Raw genomic sequence first — 19,508 nt, forward strand, 5'->3', positions numbered from 1 at the left:
GGGCTTCTAACAGACATAAAGGGGAACAACTATATGCAGATATTTCTCATAAGCAAACACTGAGGAATGCACATCATTAAAAATGTTGAACTCACTACTAGTCAGATATATAAAACTAAAGTTTTTTAATACTTGTTAAATTAGTATAAATTAAATTTAAATAATCTCAATATTTTATTCATCCATTAAGCCAATTTTGCTGTGTGGAATGAGCAAAGAAAAAAAAATAGTAGCAGATGAGGTTGAAGGGTAACTAGGAGAGGAAGGGGCAAATCAAATGTTGGTGTTTACCTTGAGACAGAAAAATCATTAGAGAGGAAAGGGGGACTGTTGGTTCGCAACCACAGGTATTCACCTGGTAAAATTCGAAACTGGCCCCCATACAATGAGGAACAGAGAGATCAAAGAAAGAGGCAGACCACTTCAGATTGTAGGTAGCAGGTTTCATAAGCAAGTGAGAAGTGACATTGTTTACTATATTTATTCTTACATAAATACAATCATTTTAGTTAGTAAATGTATTATTTGTACTAGTCTGTAAATGTATTAACAATGTCAATTCTCCCCTAATCTAGAGATTTAATGAAATTTCAGTCAAAATTGCAGCAAGTTTTCTTTTCTTTCTTTTTTTTTTTTTTTAGGTATAGAAAAGTTGATTCTATAATTTGTTTGGAAAAGTAAAGGACCTAGGATATCTAAATCAATTTTGAAAAACAAGAATACACTGAGGGAATCATATTAACCAATTTTATGACTCACTATATAGCTACAGTAATAAAGACAACGTAGTAATGATGAAAGGATAGATTGCAGACACATAGATCAATGAAATTAAATAGAAAATACAAAACTAGATCCCACACCAAAAAATGGCCACATGATTTCTGACAAGGTTGCAAGGGCAAGTCAATGGAGAAAGAACAGTGATCAACAAATAATCTTGAATCAACTGGATATCCATATGCCCCCAAATTAACCTCAACCTAAACCTCACATTATATACAAAGTTAACTCAAATTGTACCATAGATATAAATGTAAAATGTAAAACTATAAAAAATTTAGAAGATAGTCCTCATGACCAGAGGTTAAGCAATGTGTTCTTAGAAGTAACACCAAAAGCATGATCCATTAAGGAAAACAAAACAAAACACATAAATTGAACCTCATCAAAGTTAAAAAAAAATGTCCCCAATATATACATGTAAAAAATCATCACACTGTACACCTTAAACTTACCAAGGCCATATATCACTTATATCTCAATAAAGGTGGGGAAAGAAAGTTTTAAAATGTTCTATGAAAGACCCTATTAAGATAATGAAAAGACAAGCTGTAGACTTGCAGACAATATTTGCAAACCACATAGCTGACAAAAGACAAATATTTAGAATATAAACGGAACTCTCAAAACTCAACAGTTAAAAAAAAAAAAGCAATTCAATTAGAAAATGGGAAAGAGAGGTGTATAGGCATTTCACCAAAAAGGATATACAGGTGGCAAAAAAGCACATCATTAGCCATTAGGTAAATGCAAATTAAAACCACAGTAAGATATCACTACACACTTATCAGAATAGCTAAAATAAAAATTAGTGAAGCACCAAATGCGGACAACGATGCAGAAAGACTAGATTATACATACACTGCTGATGAAAATGCAAACTGATACAGCCACACTGGAAAGCAGTTTGGTAATTTCTTATAAAAATAAATATGAAACCTCCATACCACCCATAAATTGCACTCTTGAGTATCCATTTATCTCAGAATAATGAAAACAAATCACATAAAAACCTGTACACAAATATTCATAGAAGCTTTGTTCCTAATAAATGAAAACTGAAAACAACCCAGATACCTTTCAATGGGTGAACGATTAAACAAATTTATGGTACATACATATCATGGAATACTACTCAGCAATAAAAAGGAACAAACTATTACTACACACAACAACTTAGTTGTCTTCAGGGAATTATGTTGAACGAAAAAAAGTAAATCCTAATGGTTACATATTGTATGATTCCATTTATATAATATTTTTTAAATAAAATTATGGAAATAGAGAACAGATTAATCGTTGCCAGGGTTAAGGAGGAGGAGGTAGTGTTACTGGGAAAGGACCCACACCTACTTTCCTTTTATTCCCACACCACATCTGTTAGTCTATTCCCACAGCTGTGCTTGCCTAACAGAAACTAAGACGAAGGCAGACGCCATGTAAGTAAAACCACAGAACCAGCCCGAGACAGAGAGGCCCAAGATGGGGACAGTCAACCGCCCTGAACCGGTTCCAGCCTGACCACGAGGGCAGCCCCTGCATAGATGAGACCCAAAGTGTCCATAAGTTGCCATTGCTTCATCACATACTAGGATCTCTGCCCAAAAGAGGGACTTGCACTTTTCTAGGCACAACTAGCGCTTCGTGCAAGGGAGCCGGAAGGACTGCGCATGCTCCAGCTGTTTCTGAAAATCTCCTCCCTTTCCTCGAATTCAGATGGCCCCACCCTCCTCTTACCCCTTAAAAGTTTCCCGCTTCCCTCCCTCTGCAAGAAGGCTTCTTTACAGCTCCAGTTCTCCCTTCCCCATTCCTTGATACACAAATAAGCTTTCTGCTCTGCTTTGCAGAACCTGGTCTCTTTCGATTGACATGAGAGGCACCCTGCAAGGAAGGGTGCCCACTTGAGGGTCCACCTGATCCGAAAGGGTCGGTAACAGTAGGAATGGGAGGGAGGTGAGTGAAGTTTCAAAAGAGCCACAAGAGAAAGCCTTGTGGTTAAGGAATAGCTCTGTGTTTCGAAAAAAATTTTAAATAAAAAAAATAAGCAAGGGAACTTACGTAAGAGACTTGTCTCCTCCAGCTGTTAAGACGAGTAGTTCTCTGCACCTGCCCGCCAGAATCTTAAAAGTCTATATAGACGCTTTAACTGGGTTTCAGTCGCATATTCAGTGCCGATGGTCTCAACACTGACTCACTCTCTCAAGGCCGCATCCTTGGAAAAGCTCCTTGTGCAGGAAGAGTAAGCCGGTGGTACATTCCAAGGACAGGCGAGGGGGAGAGGAGCCTCAGACTGCCCCATCCAGCTGGCAATTCAACCACAGCTGACGTCCTCTCCATGACCTCCTTCAACAAAATAAAGAACAGGACTTACTGAAAAACAGGTCAGGGTATTTGAAATCAGAATTAGTCAAGAGATTCTGGTGATTGGACTCTGGTGGTTTAGGGGAATACTGAGAAGTGGTTAGACTGTGGCTATATTTTGAGGGTAGGGGCAACAGGATTGATGTGGGAGTAGAAATAAAGAGGAGTCAAAAGTGACTCCAGGGGCTTCCCTGGTGGCGCAGCGGTTGAGAGTCTCCCTGCCAATGCAGGGGACACGGGTTCGAGCCCTGGTCTGGGAAGATCCCACATGCCGCGGAGCAACTAGGCCCGTGAGCCACAACTACTGAGCCTGCGCGTCTGGAGCCTGTGCTCCGCCACAAGAGAGGCCGCAATAGTGAGAGGCCCGCGCACCGCGATGAAGAGTGGCCCCCGCTGGCCACAACTAGAGAAAGCCCTCGCACAGAAACGAAGACCCAACACAGCCATAAATAAATAAATAAACAAATAAATAAATAAATATTAAAAAAAAAAAAAAAAAGCGACTCCAGGATTTTTGCCTGAGCAATTGCAAATATTCATTGACATTTACTGAGGAAAAAAGATTCAGGTGGTATTACCTACCCTCCTGAGTTGGTCCCCAGCAAGGGTCCTACTGCTCCGTGTTGCTCGCGCCAATAGACCAAACTCAGTTCAGGAGCAAAGGAAAGCTTGATTCTTTGGTCAGAGACGGCAGAGGTGTGAGCTCCTGCTCTAGTCAGTCGCTCTAGTCTACTCGCTCTCCCCAACAGGCTGCTTTATAGGTTTCTTGTCAGCCGGAAGAGGGCAGAGTTCTGGTGGGTCTTGCACAGCTGTGCTGCTCGGGCTCCAGATGGAAGTGCCGGCCACAGCGTCTCTGCACACAGCCCGCCGCCGCCATCTTGAATTGCTGTGCGGTGCGCAACGCTTCTGCGCACGGCCCTCCGAGCTGAGGCGGGAGTTCAGCCGTAAGAGGTCGGCACCGCCCTTTCACGGTAGGAGCTCCGGTCTGAAGTGCCTGGGGTCAGGCCTCTGAGCTCCGCGCCCTTTGAGAAAGAGAAACCAGGTGAAGCGCAAAGGAAAAAAAAAAAAGGTTAGACTTTATTTTATTACCCAGATTCTATTTTCAGTTCTCGGGAATTGTTAATGGACTTTGCTGGTGACAGAGGTGGGGGAAGCAGATTTGGGGGAAGGTTGAAGACTTTGGGCCTATACGTATGAAGGTTGAAACATATTTCACAACTAAGTGGATTCAAAGAGAAAAATTTAATGATGATACAGTAATTAGACTTAATGAAATGTAGTTTAATTGGAAGAAAACAGATTTTTATAAAAATTTTTATCTATAAAATGTAAAATTAATAGAGCCTACAACGTGTCATAACAATTAAGTCATAGGATGCACATAAGAGACATAGCAAGAGACCAAGAAAACAGATAGTGATCAATAAGTATGACTAAAACAATAATAATAATACCATTGTGTTCATCTATGTCTGTGGATAAGGGAGAAAAAACAGATGGCAACATAATGTAAATTGTTATACTAGTGTTGGAAAGCTTTTCCTTTTTTCTTTTTAAAATTAGTATTGTAATGTAGTTTTTAACTCTCGTTAAAAAATTTCATTTGTTCTGTATTTGTTCTTCACATTGTACCTAAACCATATATCAGTATGAACTCTTTTTTAGCACTTTGCTGATGTAGGTTTATTCTTAAAGTTAATTTTATATACCTCTTTATTACAATGTATATATGTTATTTGTACACACATTTAAAAATAAGATAATAGAAAAAATGCTTAAAATTCTATAAAAGAAATAAGCAGAAATAGCTACTTCTTATACATTGCTGAATAACTTTATTCTTAAATCTATAGCTATTGCAATTATTCATTGATTAAAAACTATTTATTGAATTGTATATATAAGACACCGCTCTGGCCACTGAGGATAAAGCAATGAAAAATCCTTGCTCTTGTAGAGAGTACATTTTATCTGGAAGGGATATGAAAAAATTAACAGATGAACTGTACCATTAGAAGTTTAGTGAAGAAAAATAAAGCAAGGAAGGCGTATCAAGAGTCCTGGAGTGGTGGCAGTTTACAAGATGCAATAGAGGTGGGAGGGACTTAACTGAGAAAGTGTCAGGACAAAACTGAGGGAGTGAAGGAGCGAGCTCTGCGGCTATCAGTGGAAGAACAAGTGTCAAGTGTAAATGTGTTACACATTTAATAGGAGCGGTCAGTGTAACTGGAGGAGAGGGAGCCAGAGAGAAAGTGGCAGGGATGAAGCTGGGGACGTAAAAGGTGGCTGGATCCTTGCAAACCATTTTACACTTCTTGACCTTGGCTCCGAATAGCTTGGGAGCCATTAGAGAGTTATGATCTGACATATATTTACAGAATCACTCTAGATCCCTTTTGAAAATAAACTCAAAGAGGGCAAGAGCAAAAGCAGGGCAACAGTGAAGAGGCTTTGGCAATTATCTAGACATGTCAATGATGGCTAAGTTTATTAAACATTTATTATTTAAGGTTTTTAGTTTTAAAATTTTTATTAAAGATAAACATCCTTGGTTTTAAATACCAACTAGATCTTTAAGGTTCAGAACGAATACATAGAAGCCTCTTTATCTCACTCTGTTCGTTTCTCAGTGGCAACCACTTTCAGGTCTTTCAGTTGTACTCCCCTCCCACACCCACTATGTTTAGCTCCCTGTTTTCCAGGTAACGTGTTTTTTAACACACTTTACTTTTTCATTTTGTATACTATCATTTGGCATCTTACCATGAAAAATGAAGATTTAGCTTTCTTACCTCTTCTATACACACAGACACACAATACACGTATGCCCATAAACATACTTCCCATTAGCCAATTCTATCCATATTTTCAGATTTGGTTAGACCAATATTCAGTATTTATATTCTTGTAACTCTATTAATTATTTTCCACTCAGTCATGTAATACACTAAGACTGGGTTTCACTTCCTTTCTTGTACACTATTTTTATCTTCCCAAAGCTGTCTAATATGTTTATATGCTTAAGTTTTTATGGATCTATCATTAATTAATTCCCAAACTCTCTGTTGAAGAGTGAAACTCTTCTCAGCACATTCAAGTAATAATTAATCCATTAAATTCTTTATTTTCTCCCCACACCCCACACGCCAGGCCCCTATGTCTTTCTAATCCAATTTGGACTGGCTCCTCACCAAGTTATCATCTTCGAATATCCTTTCAATATTTTCCTGGAAATTTCCCCCATTTTCCTCCTGTGCTCTATCCTCACCCTGGAACCCTATTTTCCTGTTTCTTGGCTTCCTACATAATTCCTCTAATTCCTGAGTCTTTCTGGGCTTACTATAATTCTTCATTTTACAGTAGGCTATGTTAATTTGTGTTCCAACTTTTTATCTCCACTATTTTCTCTATTCATATATTTTAATATTAAAACAAGTCTCTCTATGGTCATTAGTAGAGTTTGGGGAAGGAAGTACAATGAGGGCAGATAATCAATCAAATATATTTAATTGAAAATATTTAATTGGCCTTAATTTCACTTAACCATAGAGTATGGATGTTTTTCCATATCAACAAATGCCCTAGTGTGTTATATTCAGATTGCATTAACAGTTTATTGTTATAAATATGGCTGGAATAAACTTTCCTAAAAAAAATATGATATATACATGTATACATACATAGTTTTCTCATATCTGTAACAATTTATGTAGGGTGAATTTGGCTAGAAATAAAGCTGACAGAACAAATATGCACTTTTTAAAAGTGAAATTAGTTATTATTTCTTCTTCTTCTGACACAAATTGTACATTTTTAGAAAATACAGAAAGGCGACTGCTTTTTTCTTTTATAATTAAAAAAAGACAATAAATTCTAAATACTATGTGATAATGACATAATTATTTTAACATTAAGTAATTCAGTCTCTCTCTCTTTCTCTTTCTATCTCTCTCTCTCCCCTCCTAATCTTTTTGTTTTCCCCTGTCTTCCACTACCACATGCTATGCTATGCATGTTTATATTAATGTATATGTAGTAGTATACTGGTAAATGTTTAACAGGCTTGGGCCCTGATCAGGTGGGCCCTGATTTGTAGTGTTTGCTAGTTTCTATGGTACAATCAATCCCACTGTAGTCAATTTCAAGCTATCAACCTCTCATCACTTGTGAAAGCAGAGTTGGGAAAAGATGAGCACAATGGCCGCTTATGAGCCTTTGGAGCCAGCTCCAGCACCCTATCATGCCATATATCTTTTAAATATTTTCTAGCTTGTTGTTTGCTTTTTTATTGGCCACACTGTGCATCTTGTGGGATATTAGCTCCCTGACGGGGGATGGTATCCAGGCCCTCATCAGTGAAAGCGTGGAGTCCTAACCACTGGACAGCCAGGGAATTCCCTGTTGTTTGCATTTTATCTTTTGAAGATTTTTTTATTGTTATTTAACAATTTATTTGTTCACATGTGTATATATATATATTTATGTATAGTTTAACCTCCTCTGTGATGTTAAAATATTCTGTGTTGGTTTCAATAGTATGTATATTATTGAGTTATATTTTTTTCTAGTGCCATTTTGGTTTCTGGTTTATTTTTTTAAATTCTGTTCATCCATTTAGCATTTCTTGTTATATATGTGTGGGATAATTTAACCTCATATCTTTAAAAATTACTATCCCATCTGCCTTACTGAATAATCCATTATCTCTCTAATATTAAAAATGCTAACTTTGTTACATACCACATTTTATATTAATTGGTTCTCTACATGTTCTCTTTATTTATATATCTGCCTACTCTTGAATTTGTACTGTGCTTTTAAAATAATTTTAGGTTTGAAGTATAATGTAACAAACTAATTGTTTAAGGTCCCATTCATTTTCTTTCTATCCTAAATTGTCTTTACTATTTTGACTTGATTCCTGTATACTGACCTTATGTTCAAATCCAAAAATGTCACCATTGGAAATATTATAATTGTTTTAAATATTTTGATCAGCTTGAGAATTGATGTATTTAAATATCAAGTCTTCTCATTCATAGTAATGATAGATTGTTTAACTTGTTCATCTCCTTTTATGTATTGTAAAAAATTATGTGGTTGCACTTATATATGCCCTAGACTCAACTTGTAAGATGTGTTAGGCATTTCATTCTTTATTTTATTACCATTTTGAGTGTAAGCATCTTTTTTTCCCATTAATTTTCTTTTATTGCTGTATGTAGTATTTGTACATAATTTGTATTATATACAAAGCTATAAGGTTCCATAAATTTAATCCTAGTCACACTCTTCAAAATGTATACAGAGTTTTAAGTTTTTAATTAATTCTCTTGTGTTTTCTCTGTATGAAATACTATCATTTACAAATCATTATAGTTTTACTCCTTTCTAATTTTTGTTTCTTTTCTTTTTTTTTTTTTCTATTTCCTTACTGCAATATTTTATTTACTGCATTTGCAGGAATATCATTGAAAAATGACATTACGGGTGGGAATACACATCCTTGTCTAATTATTGTCTTTATTGTATTCATTGATTTATTCATTCTGTCACAAATATTTTTCAGTGCATATAATGTATTTGGAAATGAATTTTGGGTTTTACTGCTAAGTAATATGTCAATCATTGGTGGATATTTTGGTTTCTGTCCTTTCCAAAAACTTTCTATGTGCATTTAAAACATATCCAAAAAATAAGCTAATGAAATATAACATTTGATAATTTATGTATAACTCACTTTAAATATTATGGACATATTTTTCTATATATATCATTAATATCATTTTTAATTATTGCCAAATAACACCAAACTTTGGAATATTAACCGTTGTTTAACATTTTGGTTTCATCCAATATTCTGATATGTTTAAAATGTTGGAATGAAGTTTTGTACACATATTTGGCAAGTGCATCTAATTGTTGCCTTGTGATAAATTCATAGAAATGAGATTGCTAGGATACAAAGTAAGTACATTTTAATTGTAGATATATGGAGCCAAATTGGCCCTCTAGGAAAGTTCTACCAACCTATAGACCCAGTGGTACTATTAATACTTGATGGAACTTCTTGTTGAAAAGGACTTGGCTAAATTTGATTTTACAGTTGATGTATTTTTATGCAACATGTGATTTTAATTAGTTTTATATTGTAAATCATCTTAACTTGCAAAATATTAGGAATATTCTAGACTCTGTGCACTTGGATAGAAAATGTGCTTTAAAATGTAACACAGAAGTGACAGACCTAAAACCTTCTTGAATAAACTTATAAACAACCTCAAACTAACTATATAACTGTGAAAGGATATGCCTGAAGACTAGAACAGCCAGTGATTTCAAAGGGTACATACTAACCTAAAGTCATCTTTCTTTTACATATTTGAGGAGCTTATTCCTTATTTGATTAGAAATGCAATTTCTTTTATGTATGAACATAGTTTTGGAAAGAATGATTTTAATTTTCCATATAATACTAAGATTATAACATTATAAGCTACATTGATTTGATAAATCAGGCCATTATGAATTTGGTATGGTTAAAATACTATCATTCCTTTTTCTAAATGTGTATGACTCTTTCCAGACGAGGTGAAGACATTTCAGTCTTAGCTTCTCATTTTCCCTTGTGTAGTTTGGTTAAAAAAAAAAAAGGCAAGCTGAACGTTAATTTTTTTCAAGTTTGTTGTTGTGGTATTCAACATATTTACAGACTAGTCTGATTGTACACTACTTTTAAATTGAAAAGTGAAATCATTTTTTGCCCAAAAAAATCATGGTCAAAATATGACAAGAAAATATGAGGCTCTCATAAATGAACTGTGATAAATCATGTTTCAACAATGAACAAGACAGTGTCATCCTTTCCTTTTACTAGCAAAGTATAGCACTTATTTCATAAGAAAAGTAATTACCTCAGTGACATTAAAGGCCTTTTTTAAATATCATTTCATGTCTTTCTGTAGGTCTTTTCCTACTGCGTTCAATTTGCAGCATTTTATCCATTCAAGCACTGAAATGGAACTTACTTTAGACAGCATGTAATGCACATTTTGCTCTATACTGTTCTTGAAAATTTTTCCCTATACATAGCAAAGGCATAGTTATAGAGCTGGTAATGGGACTCTGTTCAAACTAACTCCTAGATTAGCTTTCAGTTAACTTTTTTGTTTCTTCTATTTGAGTCTTTTCTTCTATTTGCTCAGCAAGGCAAGAATATTATCTACCCTGCATATATTTGTAACAATTTCTCTGATGACATTAAAAAAAAAAAAATTTCAGTTACAAAATTAGTCTTTCTAAAAAAAATTTCCAGACTTATTATTTCCATTTGGTAATTTATTTGAAAAAATAACTAAATAAAAAAGATCACTGTCCCTACATAAATAGCCAGCTGATATTCGGTTCCTCAGTTGAGTGATTTCAAAGGTAGAGGGAGTTTTTAAGTTTAGCTTTGTGAACATACTGTACACATTTCTGTCAACTAACCATTCCTGGTCCTTGTCTGCCAAGTTTTCCTAATACTTCACCAGTGTTCTGTAAACTGGTGCTCAGGTTACGCACCATACAATAGCCAAAGTGGACAACACCAGACCATGACTTGCTCGTGCTTTTTCCACTGGCCTGAGTTGGACTTGCCTAATCACACTATTCAGATTCTTATTAACTTCTTGTTTATTTGACAGGAAATAGTAACATTGGCAAAAATGATATAAAACTCAAAGTATACAACTACAACAAGGACATTGTTGGCAGATTAATGAATGAATGTAATTAGTTCAGAGAGTATTTAGGATTAGTTATTGCACAAAAAACCCTGAAATTCTATGAAATTTTATAGCACATATATGAAAGAAATTTGACAGCAATTTCTTTAAATTTGGCAACCATCCTAAAATTTTCTTGATATTACCAAAAATGAGTTCTAAATATAAGATAAACTTCTTTAAACTATTAATAATAATTTATTTTAGCCAATCTTGCTGAAAGGAAAGGGAAATTTTTCTATAAGAAATGGTATCACTAAATTGTTCCCACATGAATATATAATCAAAGATAATGTATCTAATGATTATAGAAAAGAAAGGTAATATACAACTTGTAAGAAATTTAACTAAAATAACTGTTAATTTATTTTTCTGGATTTGATGATTTTTTTTTTTAGTGAACAAGACAGCCTTACCATTCCCTACTCTTGACTAAACTTTAGACAGGTTTCTTCCCGTCTCCCTTTTCTTGGAGCATTTACTTTAGAAAACTGTAAACTTTTTCTCTGCTTCTTTGAGGTATAAATCCTCTACATCCAGAAATGCCTTAAGGAGAAATGGGAGTCATGCATTTGGAATGTGGAAATCAAGAAAGATAGGGTTCCTGTCTCCCTGTCCTTATGGGAATGTAGGAGCCTAACTGCCATAAGCAACAATTAGCAAACACATTGACCTATCACACTGACCAACCTCCCTACTAATGTCCTCCTGTATTATTTTACTAGCTCAACTCAGAATTTAATAATCCTCCTGCCTTTTTTTCTCCCCAGCAGAGTGGGTTCAGTCTCTCTCCCCTATTGCAATAGTCTTGAGAAAATCTTCTTTTTTTTAATTTTTAACAAGTCTCCAGAGTGATTTTTCTTTAAAAGTGATATTTGTCGGTTATTTTAAAAATATATAATTTGTTACAATTTTCTTCTCCTTCTAAATAAAAATTCACATTTGTACCTAACTTGTATTTGTAAGTTTTATTTTGTTTTTTCTTAAGGATCCCATTTCCTGGTTCTATAAGCGCCAGACTCCCCAAAACTGGATTCAGTTTTCCTCTTGTTCTTTGCCGTACTGTCAAGTATCTAAGAATATATTTGGTTTATGCTTATCTCTATATCTTTATTCAACATGCACTCAGGGCTTGATAAGTTTTTGTCCCCACATTTTTACTCACCAAAGTACGACCAATATATCAAGAACTAAACTGATCATCATTTCTGGAAAACTTTCTATGATCCTTCATTTGGAATTAGTTTTTCCTTTCCTGTGTTTACATAGCACTGTTTATAATTTTGTAATAGAATTTATTCCAGTCTGCCAGCTAATGGAGTTATTTGCATGTTTCCCCATTTTTTTTTACATGAGAAACTGAAAGTTTTTAGATTGTACGGCACATATGTTATTAGTCTTTGTATCACCATCATTACCTAAAAACGTAGACACAGGAATGTATGCTGAATTAAATTTCTGAAACATGATTTTCTTAGATTTAATTTGAAACCTGATTCTCATGAAAGAAATATTGAAAATCTCCCAGGATAATATGTTACTTAGAGAGGAAAAGTAATAATTAAGAAAATAATATTTATGAAATCCTGCCATGTATCTCAGGGAGATAACCTCCTTTGATGGGTCAAATTGAGTTCAAATTCTTCCTCTTCCTTTGACGCTTTCTCTGACATTTTATAAGCAGAGTTAATCTTATTTATCTCCTGACATGTTGAATATTCCCCTAACTATCTGATTTTCCTGCTAAACTAGAAATCCTTGAGGTCATGGGGAATGTTCTTATTTGTCCCTATACTTGGTTCCTGGCATAAGTCTTATCACCTAATGAGGTCGATACTTATTTTAAAAAAAAGAAAGAAACAAGGGAAGAAGGAATGGATAAAAAAGGAAGGGAGTGAAATGGGGAAGAAGAGGAGAGCAAGAGAGAGAGAGATTAGCCAATAGTCAGATTTGTCTCCATGATTGTCTGATCTCAAAGCCATGGTTTCATTTTAGGTTGCAGTGTCTACCATCACAGGACTAAGAGCCAGCTGCAGAGAATACCCAATTCTGCTGACAATTAAGATTTAAAAAAACAAAAATGAACGCAAGCAGTCATGAAGACTATGAATCATTTCCTTCTTCCATGTAAATTACACAGCAATCAACATAAGTGGGTTTCATAAAAGATGTATAAGGAAGTTACTTTAAAAAATCCAAAGAAGATGCTTCTCTCACACCCCTTCATCCACATATACTACACAAAGTGTTTTATTTTAAAAGTCAGACTACTTCTCTATAGCCAGTGACACATCCTGTGCAAACATGATGCCTACTCACATGTGCATTTGCAAATCTCTTTTCCTGTTATGCATCTGTGTATACTTTTCTAGGGGCATAACTTATTTTAATATAAATTTTCACAAAAATTCATAGTTATTTTATGAAATTTATAACATACAAATGAAAAGAAAGCCAAGACTACCCAAAATAGTTCAAATGAGGAAACTCTCAGGATTCTGTTGCAGTGATTAAAGGGCTGGCAGTAGAGACAGAAAAATGGATAGAATATATATATATATATATATATATATATATATATATATATATATATATATATATTTTTTTTTTTTTTTTTTTTTTCATATACTGAAGAATACTGTGATGAATTAGAAATGAAAGGTAGGACAAGAATCAACAATAACTCTTATGTTTTTTTGTATGAGCAGCTGAGCTTTTGGTGGTAATTTCTTTTTAGGAGGAGAAACAAGTTTGGGGACATGTCAAGAATTCTGTTTTGGGAGAGGATAGCTTATATTTGAAGTGCCTATTATATATTCAAGTCAAGATGTCAAGTAAGTAGTTGGTTGTGTAAACTGATAGTCAAAGGTAGAAGGATCAGGGCTGGGTATTTAAAATTGGTGGGAGGTAATTCAAAATAATATTTTGTTTTTGAGGTTGCTCAAATATGAGAATTTGGTTTCTTAAAATTTAGGAGGAGGCTATCATTCATTCAGTTTCTTTTTTATAACATGAAATGTTCATCTGGCAATCTCTTATTTTATAGTTCTGAAAATTTTTTTAAAAATACAATTGATTATTTTTGAGTGCTAATGCCTTATTCTGTCTATTCTGAAAATTTCTGCTTTGATATTAAAAAAATAGTATGTGTGTATTCAGATATTCATATGAAATTAATTTGCCAGAATTATTTTCCTCTTTGTTCCTGAAAGCACATTTTATTTGTGAAATAACTAGTTTTTTTTGTTTTCTTTTTTTCTTTTTTTTTTTAACATCTTTATTGGAGTATAACTGCTTTACAATGGTGTGTTAGTTTCTGCTTTATAGCAAAGTGAATCAGCTATACATATACATATATCCCCATATCTCCTCCCTCTTGCGTCTCCCTCCCACCCTCCCTATCCCACCCCTCTAGGTGGACACAAAGCACCGAGCTGATCTCCCTGTGCAGTGTGACTGCTTCCCACTAGCTATCTATGGAATAACTAGTTTTTAATGGCTTATACATTGTTTTATATGAGAAAACAGGTATCACATTAAATTGGACTGAGCCACTGAGCTGTTTGACATTACACAGTTCTGTTAACTTAATCTGCAAGTAATTATTTACCATGTGTTATGGGCCAGATACTCAACTAGATGCCTTGGAGTATTAAAACATAACTACTCTTACATTATACTAATTAAGCTATCTCACTAGTTTACTAGAGCAAGAGACTGACACAGATATATTCTTCCAAAGGGAGAAATTCCATAGGAAAGTTCATTTAAGTCCTATAAGAGGTCTGAAGAGGAAGGGTAAATGTGAATAAACTATTCATTGAGAGTAATAGTGCAGTTATTTGACTTGTGTAAGGCACAGATCCACATATTAATATTAATATCAATATTCTGATTGCACATCTTATGATAGACTAAGCCGCATAGACTAAGCCTCATTAAACTATTAGAATTTCCCATATTTTAGGGTGACCATTATTGCAGACTTCTGAGACTTTTGTACAAAAAGTGTTTTCTCCTTTTTGATCTCATAACTGTTTCTAATTGTGGATTATTTGATGATGTCATAGTACAGTGTCTGTGATATTTGAATTGATTACTGAGGAAAAAAAGGATCCATGGTGAGAGCATGCATAGCAAACTGAAGGAACAGCCTGTTGATTACACAGAAGAAAATTTCTATTTACATGCAAATATCTTTGTAATCAGCAGTGATAGGAAAGGAAATGTATGAGAATCTAAAGCATTCTGGTTTTCAAGTGTTCTAACTTTCCCTAAACCCCTATCTCAGAAAATGTTTTCTTATATCAATGACAAAGCCTATCTCATTTAACACAATTTTAGGCATATTTACTTGAAACAAAGCATATTAATGGGTCTTATCTCTTCTCATTTCTTTCTCAGTGTAATTCTTTCACTTTTAGGTTGTCTTTAGCTGGAATTATTCTCTGGTCAATATTTTAGTTTTAGTACAATAGCTTTCTAGAAATAATAGCTTAAAGCCTTTTTTTTTAAGGGGGAAAATATTGATTACACAGGTTACTCTCAGGTATAATTAAAATAATGTGCATCTTAGTACCTATCTGAATGCTTGGTATGTCAGGTAAGTATTTAAAATTGATGGCTTTATTCGTGCCCTTTCAGGAGTTTTTGGTTGTTGTTGCTTGATAAGCCTAAAATGAGGTCACAGTTTACATGACCCTAAGAAAGTCTGGAAAGAAAATATTTTTCATATGTGTTATTTTACAGAAAATGAAGTGCAATAGGCAGTAAACTATAATGTTGACATAATAATAGGACTACAAAGTTAGAAGATCATAGACATTTAGAGGGAAAGGGAGTTACTTCACTAGTAATGGTGTTCCAAGTAAAATGTCAATCTTATTTCTGATTTAAAGACTGAAATCCTGACAGAATCTGCTGACAGGATTATTTCTTGCTTAGGAGAGGTCAGTCTTTGTTCTATTATAGCTTTATCTGATTGGATGAGGTCCATTCACATTATGAAGAGTACTCTGCTTAATTCAAGGTCCACCAACTCAATGTTAATATCATCTAATGAAACATTTTCACCTAGAATTATGTTTGACCAAATCTGGGCATGGTGACCCAGCCTAGTTACATTAAATTAACCATCACAAGGACTTATGTCCAGAATATATAAAGAACTCTTACAACTCAACAATAAAAAGGCAAATAACTCAAGTGAAAAATAGGTAAAGAGTTGAAATACACATTTCTCTAAAGAAGATATATGAATGGACAATAAGTACATTTAAAGATGATCAACATAGTTAGTCATTATGAAAATATAAATCAAAACTATGAGATGTCACACACACTAGACTGGCTAAAATAAAAATAGATAATAACAGTGTTGGTGAGAATATAGATAAACTAATCTTCATACATTGATAGTAGGAATGTAAAATGGTAAAGCTGCTATGGAAAACAGCTTGACAATTTTTCAAAATGTTGTATGTAGTTACCAAAGACCCAGCAATTCCACTTCTAGGTATCTTAACTAAGAGAAATAGAAGCATATGTCCGAAGAAGATCTTGTACATTAATGGTCACAGCAGAGTTATTTATAATAGCCAAAAAGTGGGAAAAAACTCTAATACCTTTCAAATAATGAATATATAAACACAATGTAGTGTAGATGGAATATTATTTAGCAATAAAAAGAAATGAAGTGCTGACATGTGTTGAAACATGGGTGAACCTCTAATACAGTATGACAAGTGAAAGAAGTTGATCGCAAAAATGCTATATATCTTATGATGCTATTTATATAGAATGTCCAGAATAGGCAATTCTGTAGAGACAGAAATAAAATGAGTGGTTGCAAAGTACTATGGGGAGAAAAATGAAGAAGGACAGATAATGGGTATAGGATTTCTTTTTGCATTGATGAAAGTGGGTTTTTTTGTTCATATGTTTTGTTTTAATTAATTTTTATTGGAGTATAATTGCTTTACAATGTTGTGTTAACTTCTGCTTCACAGCAAAATGAATCAGCCATACATATACATATATCCCCTCCATTTAGGACACTACGGTGCATTAAGTAGAGTTCCCTGTGCTATATAGTATGTTCCCATCAGTTGTCTATTTTATACATAGTATCAATAGTGTATATGTGTCAATCCCAGTCTCCCATTTCCTCCCACCCTGCCCCTTTCCACCTTGGTATCCATACATTTGTTCTCTACGTCGGTGTCAATATTTCTGAAATTGGGTCATTTGTAGAGACGTGGATGGACTAGAGAGTGTGATACAGAGTGAAGTAAGTCAGAAAGAAAAAAATAAATACCGTATATTAACGTATATATGTGGAATCTAGAAAAATGGTATAGATGACCTTAATTGCCAAGGTGAAAGTGTTCTGAAATTAGAGTATATTGACTTGCATAATTTTGAAAGTATACTACAAAACATTGAATTGTACATTTAAGACAGGTTAACTTTATGGTATGTAAATTCTATCTCAATAAAGCTGTTAAAATAAGACAAAGATGTAATTTGCCTTTTTTACTCTTTAACAAGCATACAGTGGGATTTTCCAAAGGCTTCCCAACATGTGATATCACCACAGATTAATACAGGAGCAGATATAAGAATACATAAGAACCCTGATGACTTCTATTAATCCATATATTAAAGAGATTTGCAAAAATGTAAAACAATGGTTTTAAAAATGTGTAACAGTATCATAAAAGACATTTATTTTTCATATAAATATGTTTTTATTACTATGTTTAATTAGTTAATATGTTTAAATGATCTGAGTTTTAATTTCCAATACAGTAAATATCAAAAGATATAATCCATCTAGACAAAAGTTCTTCGGAGTCTTCAATTACTTTTAAGAGTATAAAGAAACGCTGGAAAAAAAAATTGGAAACTGCTGAAGTATGGTAGTGAGCAAACAAATGGTACAGGTGGTTCAGAAGAGTGTCACCTATTTCATACACTGTGACTAGAAGAGGAATATAAATTGTGGAAAAATCCTCGTTTTTCCCATATATTCTGATCCTAAATGTTGTAATTAAAGTTTCTGATGACTTTAGAAGGATGAAAATGTGGAAAAGAAAGATTATTTGTAGTTTAGTTTAGGTTTTGTTTTGTTTTGACTTAGTAAATTATCATAAAGGCAACCGAGCAAAGACATTGCCATTTTTCAGACAGCTTTGTTTCTGCAAAAGGTCTACATAAAATAATTAATGGTAATGAAACACTTTGAAAATAAATCATGATACAGTTGTCTTTTGTGATCAAAGATAGCTGTGCTTATAAACATACCAAAGAGCATATTTCATGGGCAATAACTCCTGCTAAGAGAAGAGATATTTTCTGAGAAACTCTCAGTACCAAGTTTAGCTAGAAAAACATTCAACTAAGGAAATACTCAGGAATACATATCTCAGGCAGAAACACACAGCAGAGGAAAGACACTTTATGGTGGTTTCTAGCATTTATTGCTCTTTTCCTTTATATAATTCTAGGCAAATTCTGATAAATTTCAGATCTAGGCTTGACTCCACCACTTAAAAATTCTGATTTAAACTCTGCTCCACCATTTCTTAACTCAAGAATTCATGAAAATAATGCAAATTTCATAATGATGATGGAAAAAAAAATTTTTTTAAAACCCTGCAGTTTAATAATTTACCTTTTTCTGTGGCCCATTTTCCATTTCATAGGTGGAACAATCAAGGCATAAAGGATTAGCAACTTACCTAAAAAGATACAAATGTTAATAGGTGCCATCAGGGGCACTAGTTCAAATCTGATTTCAAATATCCTGACCTGTTTTACAATATCGTACTTTATTTTGTAGGAGGAAGTCATCAAGAAGATGTGACTATCAGTTGATCTGAGAGCTGGACCTGGGCGATGGAGGCTCTTTACTCCCTCCCCTGTCCTTGGATTATAACTTCTGCCCACCATTTCCATTGCTGGAGGTGTTTTAAGGACATAGCCTTGAGACAATAAGGTGTGGTTGAGACCCACCATTTCCATTGCTGGAGGTGTTTTAAGGACATAGCCTTGAGACAATAAGGTGTGGTTGAGACCATCTGGACCAAATACTTGACTGAACCCAGTTAATGCCTCCATATAAAATTTGAGGATACTGTCTGGGGTCACGTGGCAGGTGGGTGCAGAAGATCTACTCATCTTACAGCTGCTGAAGACAAACCTCCTATGTAAGTTCAATTAGTTGCCAATAGTATTGTAGAAGTGTCATTATTTTTTTTTTTAAATCCCAATTTTTCTATAAGCTAAAGATCTGGCCATTTTTTGCCAGCATTACTTCAAGGCAGCAAGCGGAGCTTAATTGTGGCTGCCCTCTGACATGATTTCTCAAAGCGTGATTTGCAGGATATTTGGGTTCTCTGAGACACTTTCAGGAGGTTCATGAAGTCAAAATTATTCTCATAGTAATATTAAGATGTTAATTACCTCTTTCTCTGGGTTGACATTTGCACTAATGGTACAAAAGCAATAGTAAAAATGCTGGCTCTAGTGGGAATCAACATAGTGGTACTAGTACTTAGTCCTATTTTTTACTGCTATATAATTGCAATTTTTTTA

Source organism: Balaenoptera ricei, chromosome 10, assembly GCF_028023285.1.
Source record: "Balaenoptera ricei isolate mBalRic1 chromosome 10, mBalRic1.hap2, whole genome shotgun sequence".
Taxonomy (NCBI): Eukaryota; Metazoa; Chordata; class Mammalia; order Artiodactyla; family Balaenopteridae; genus Balaenoptera; species Balaenoptera ricei.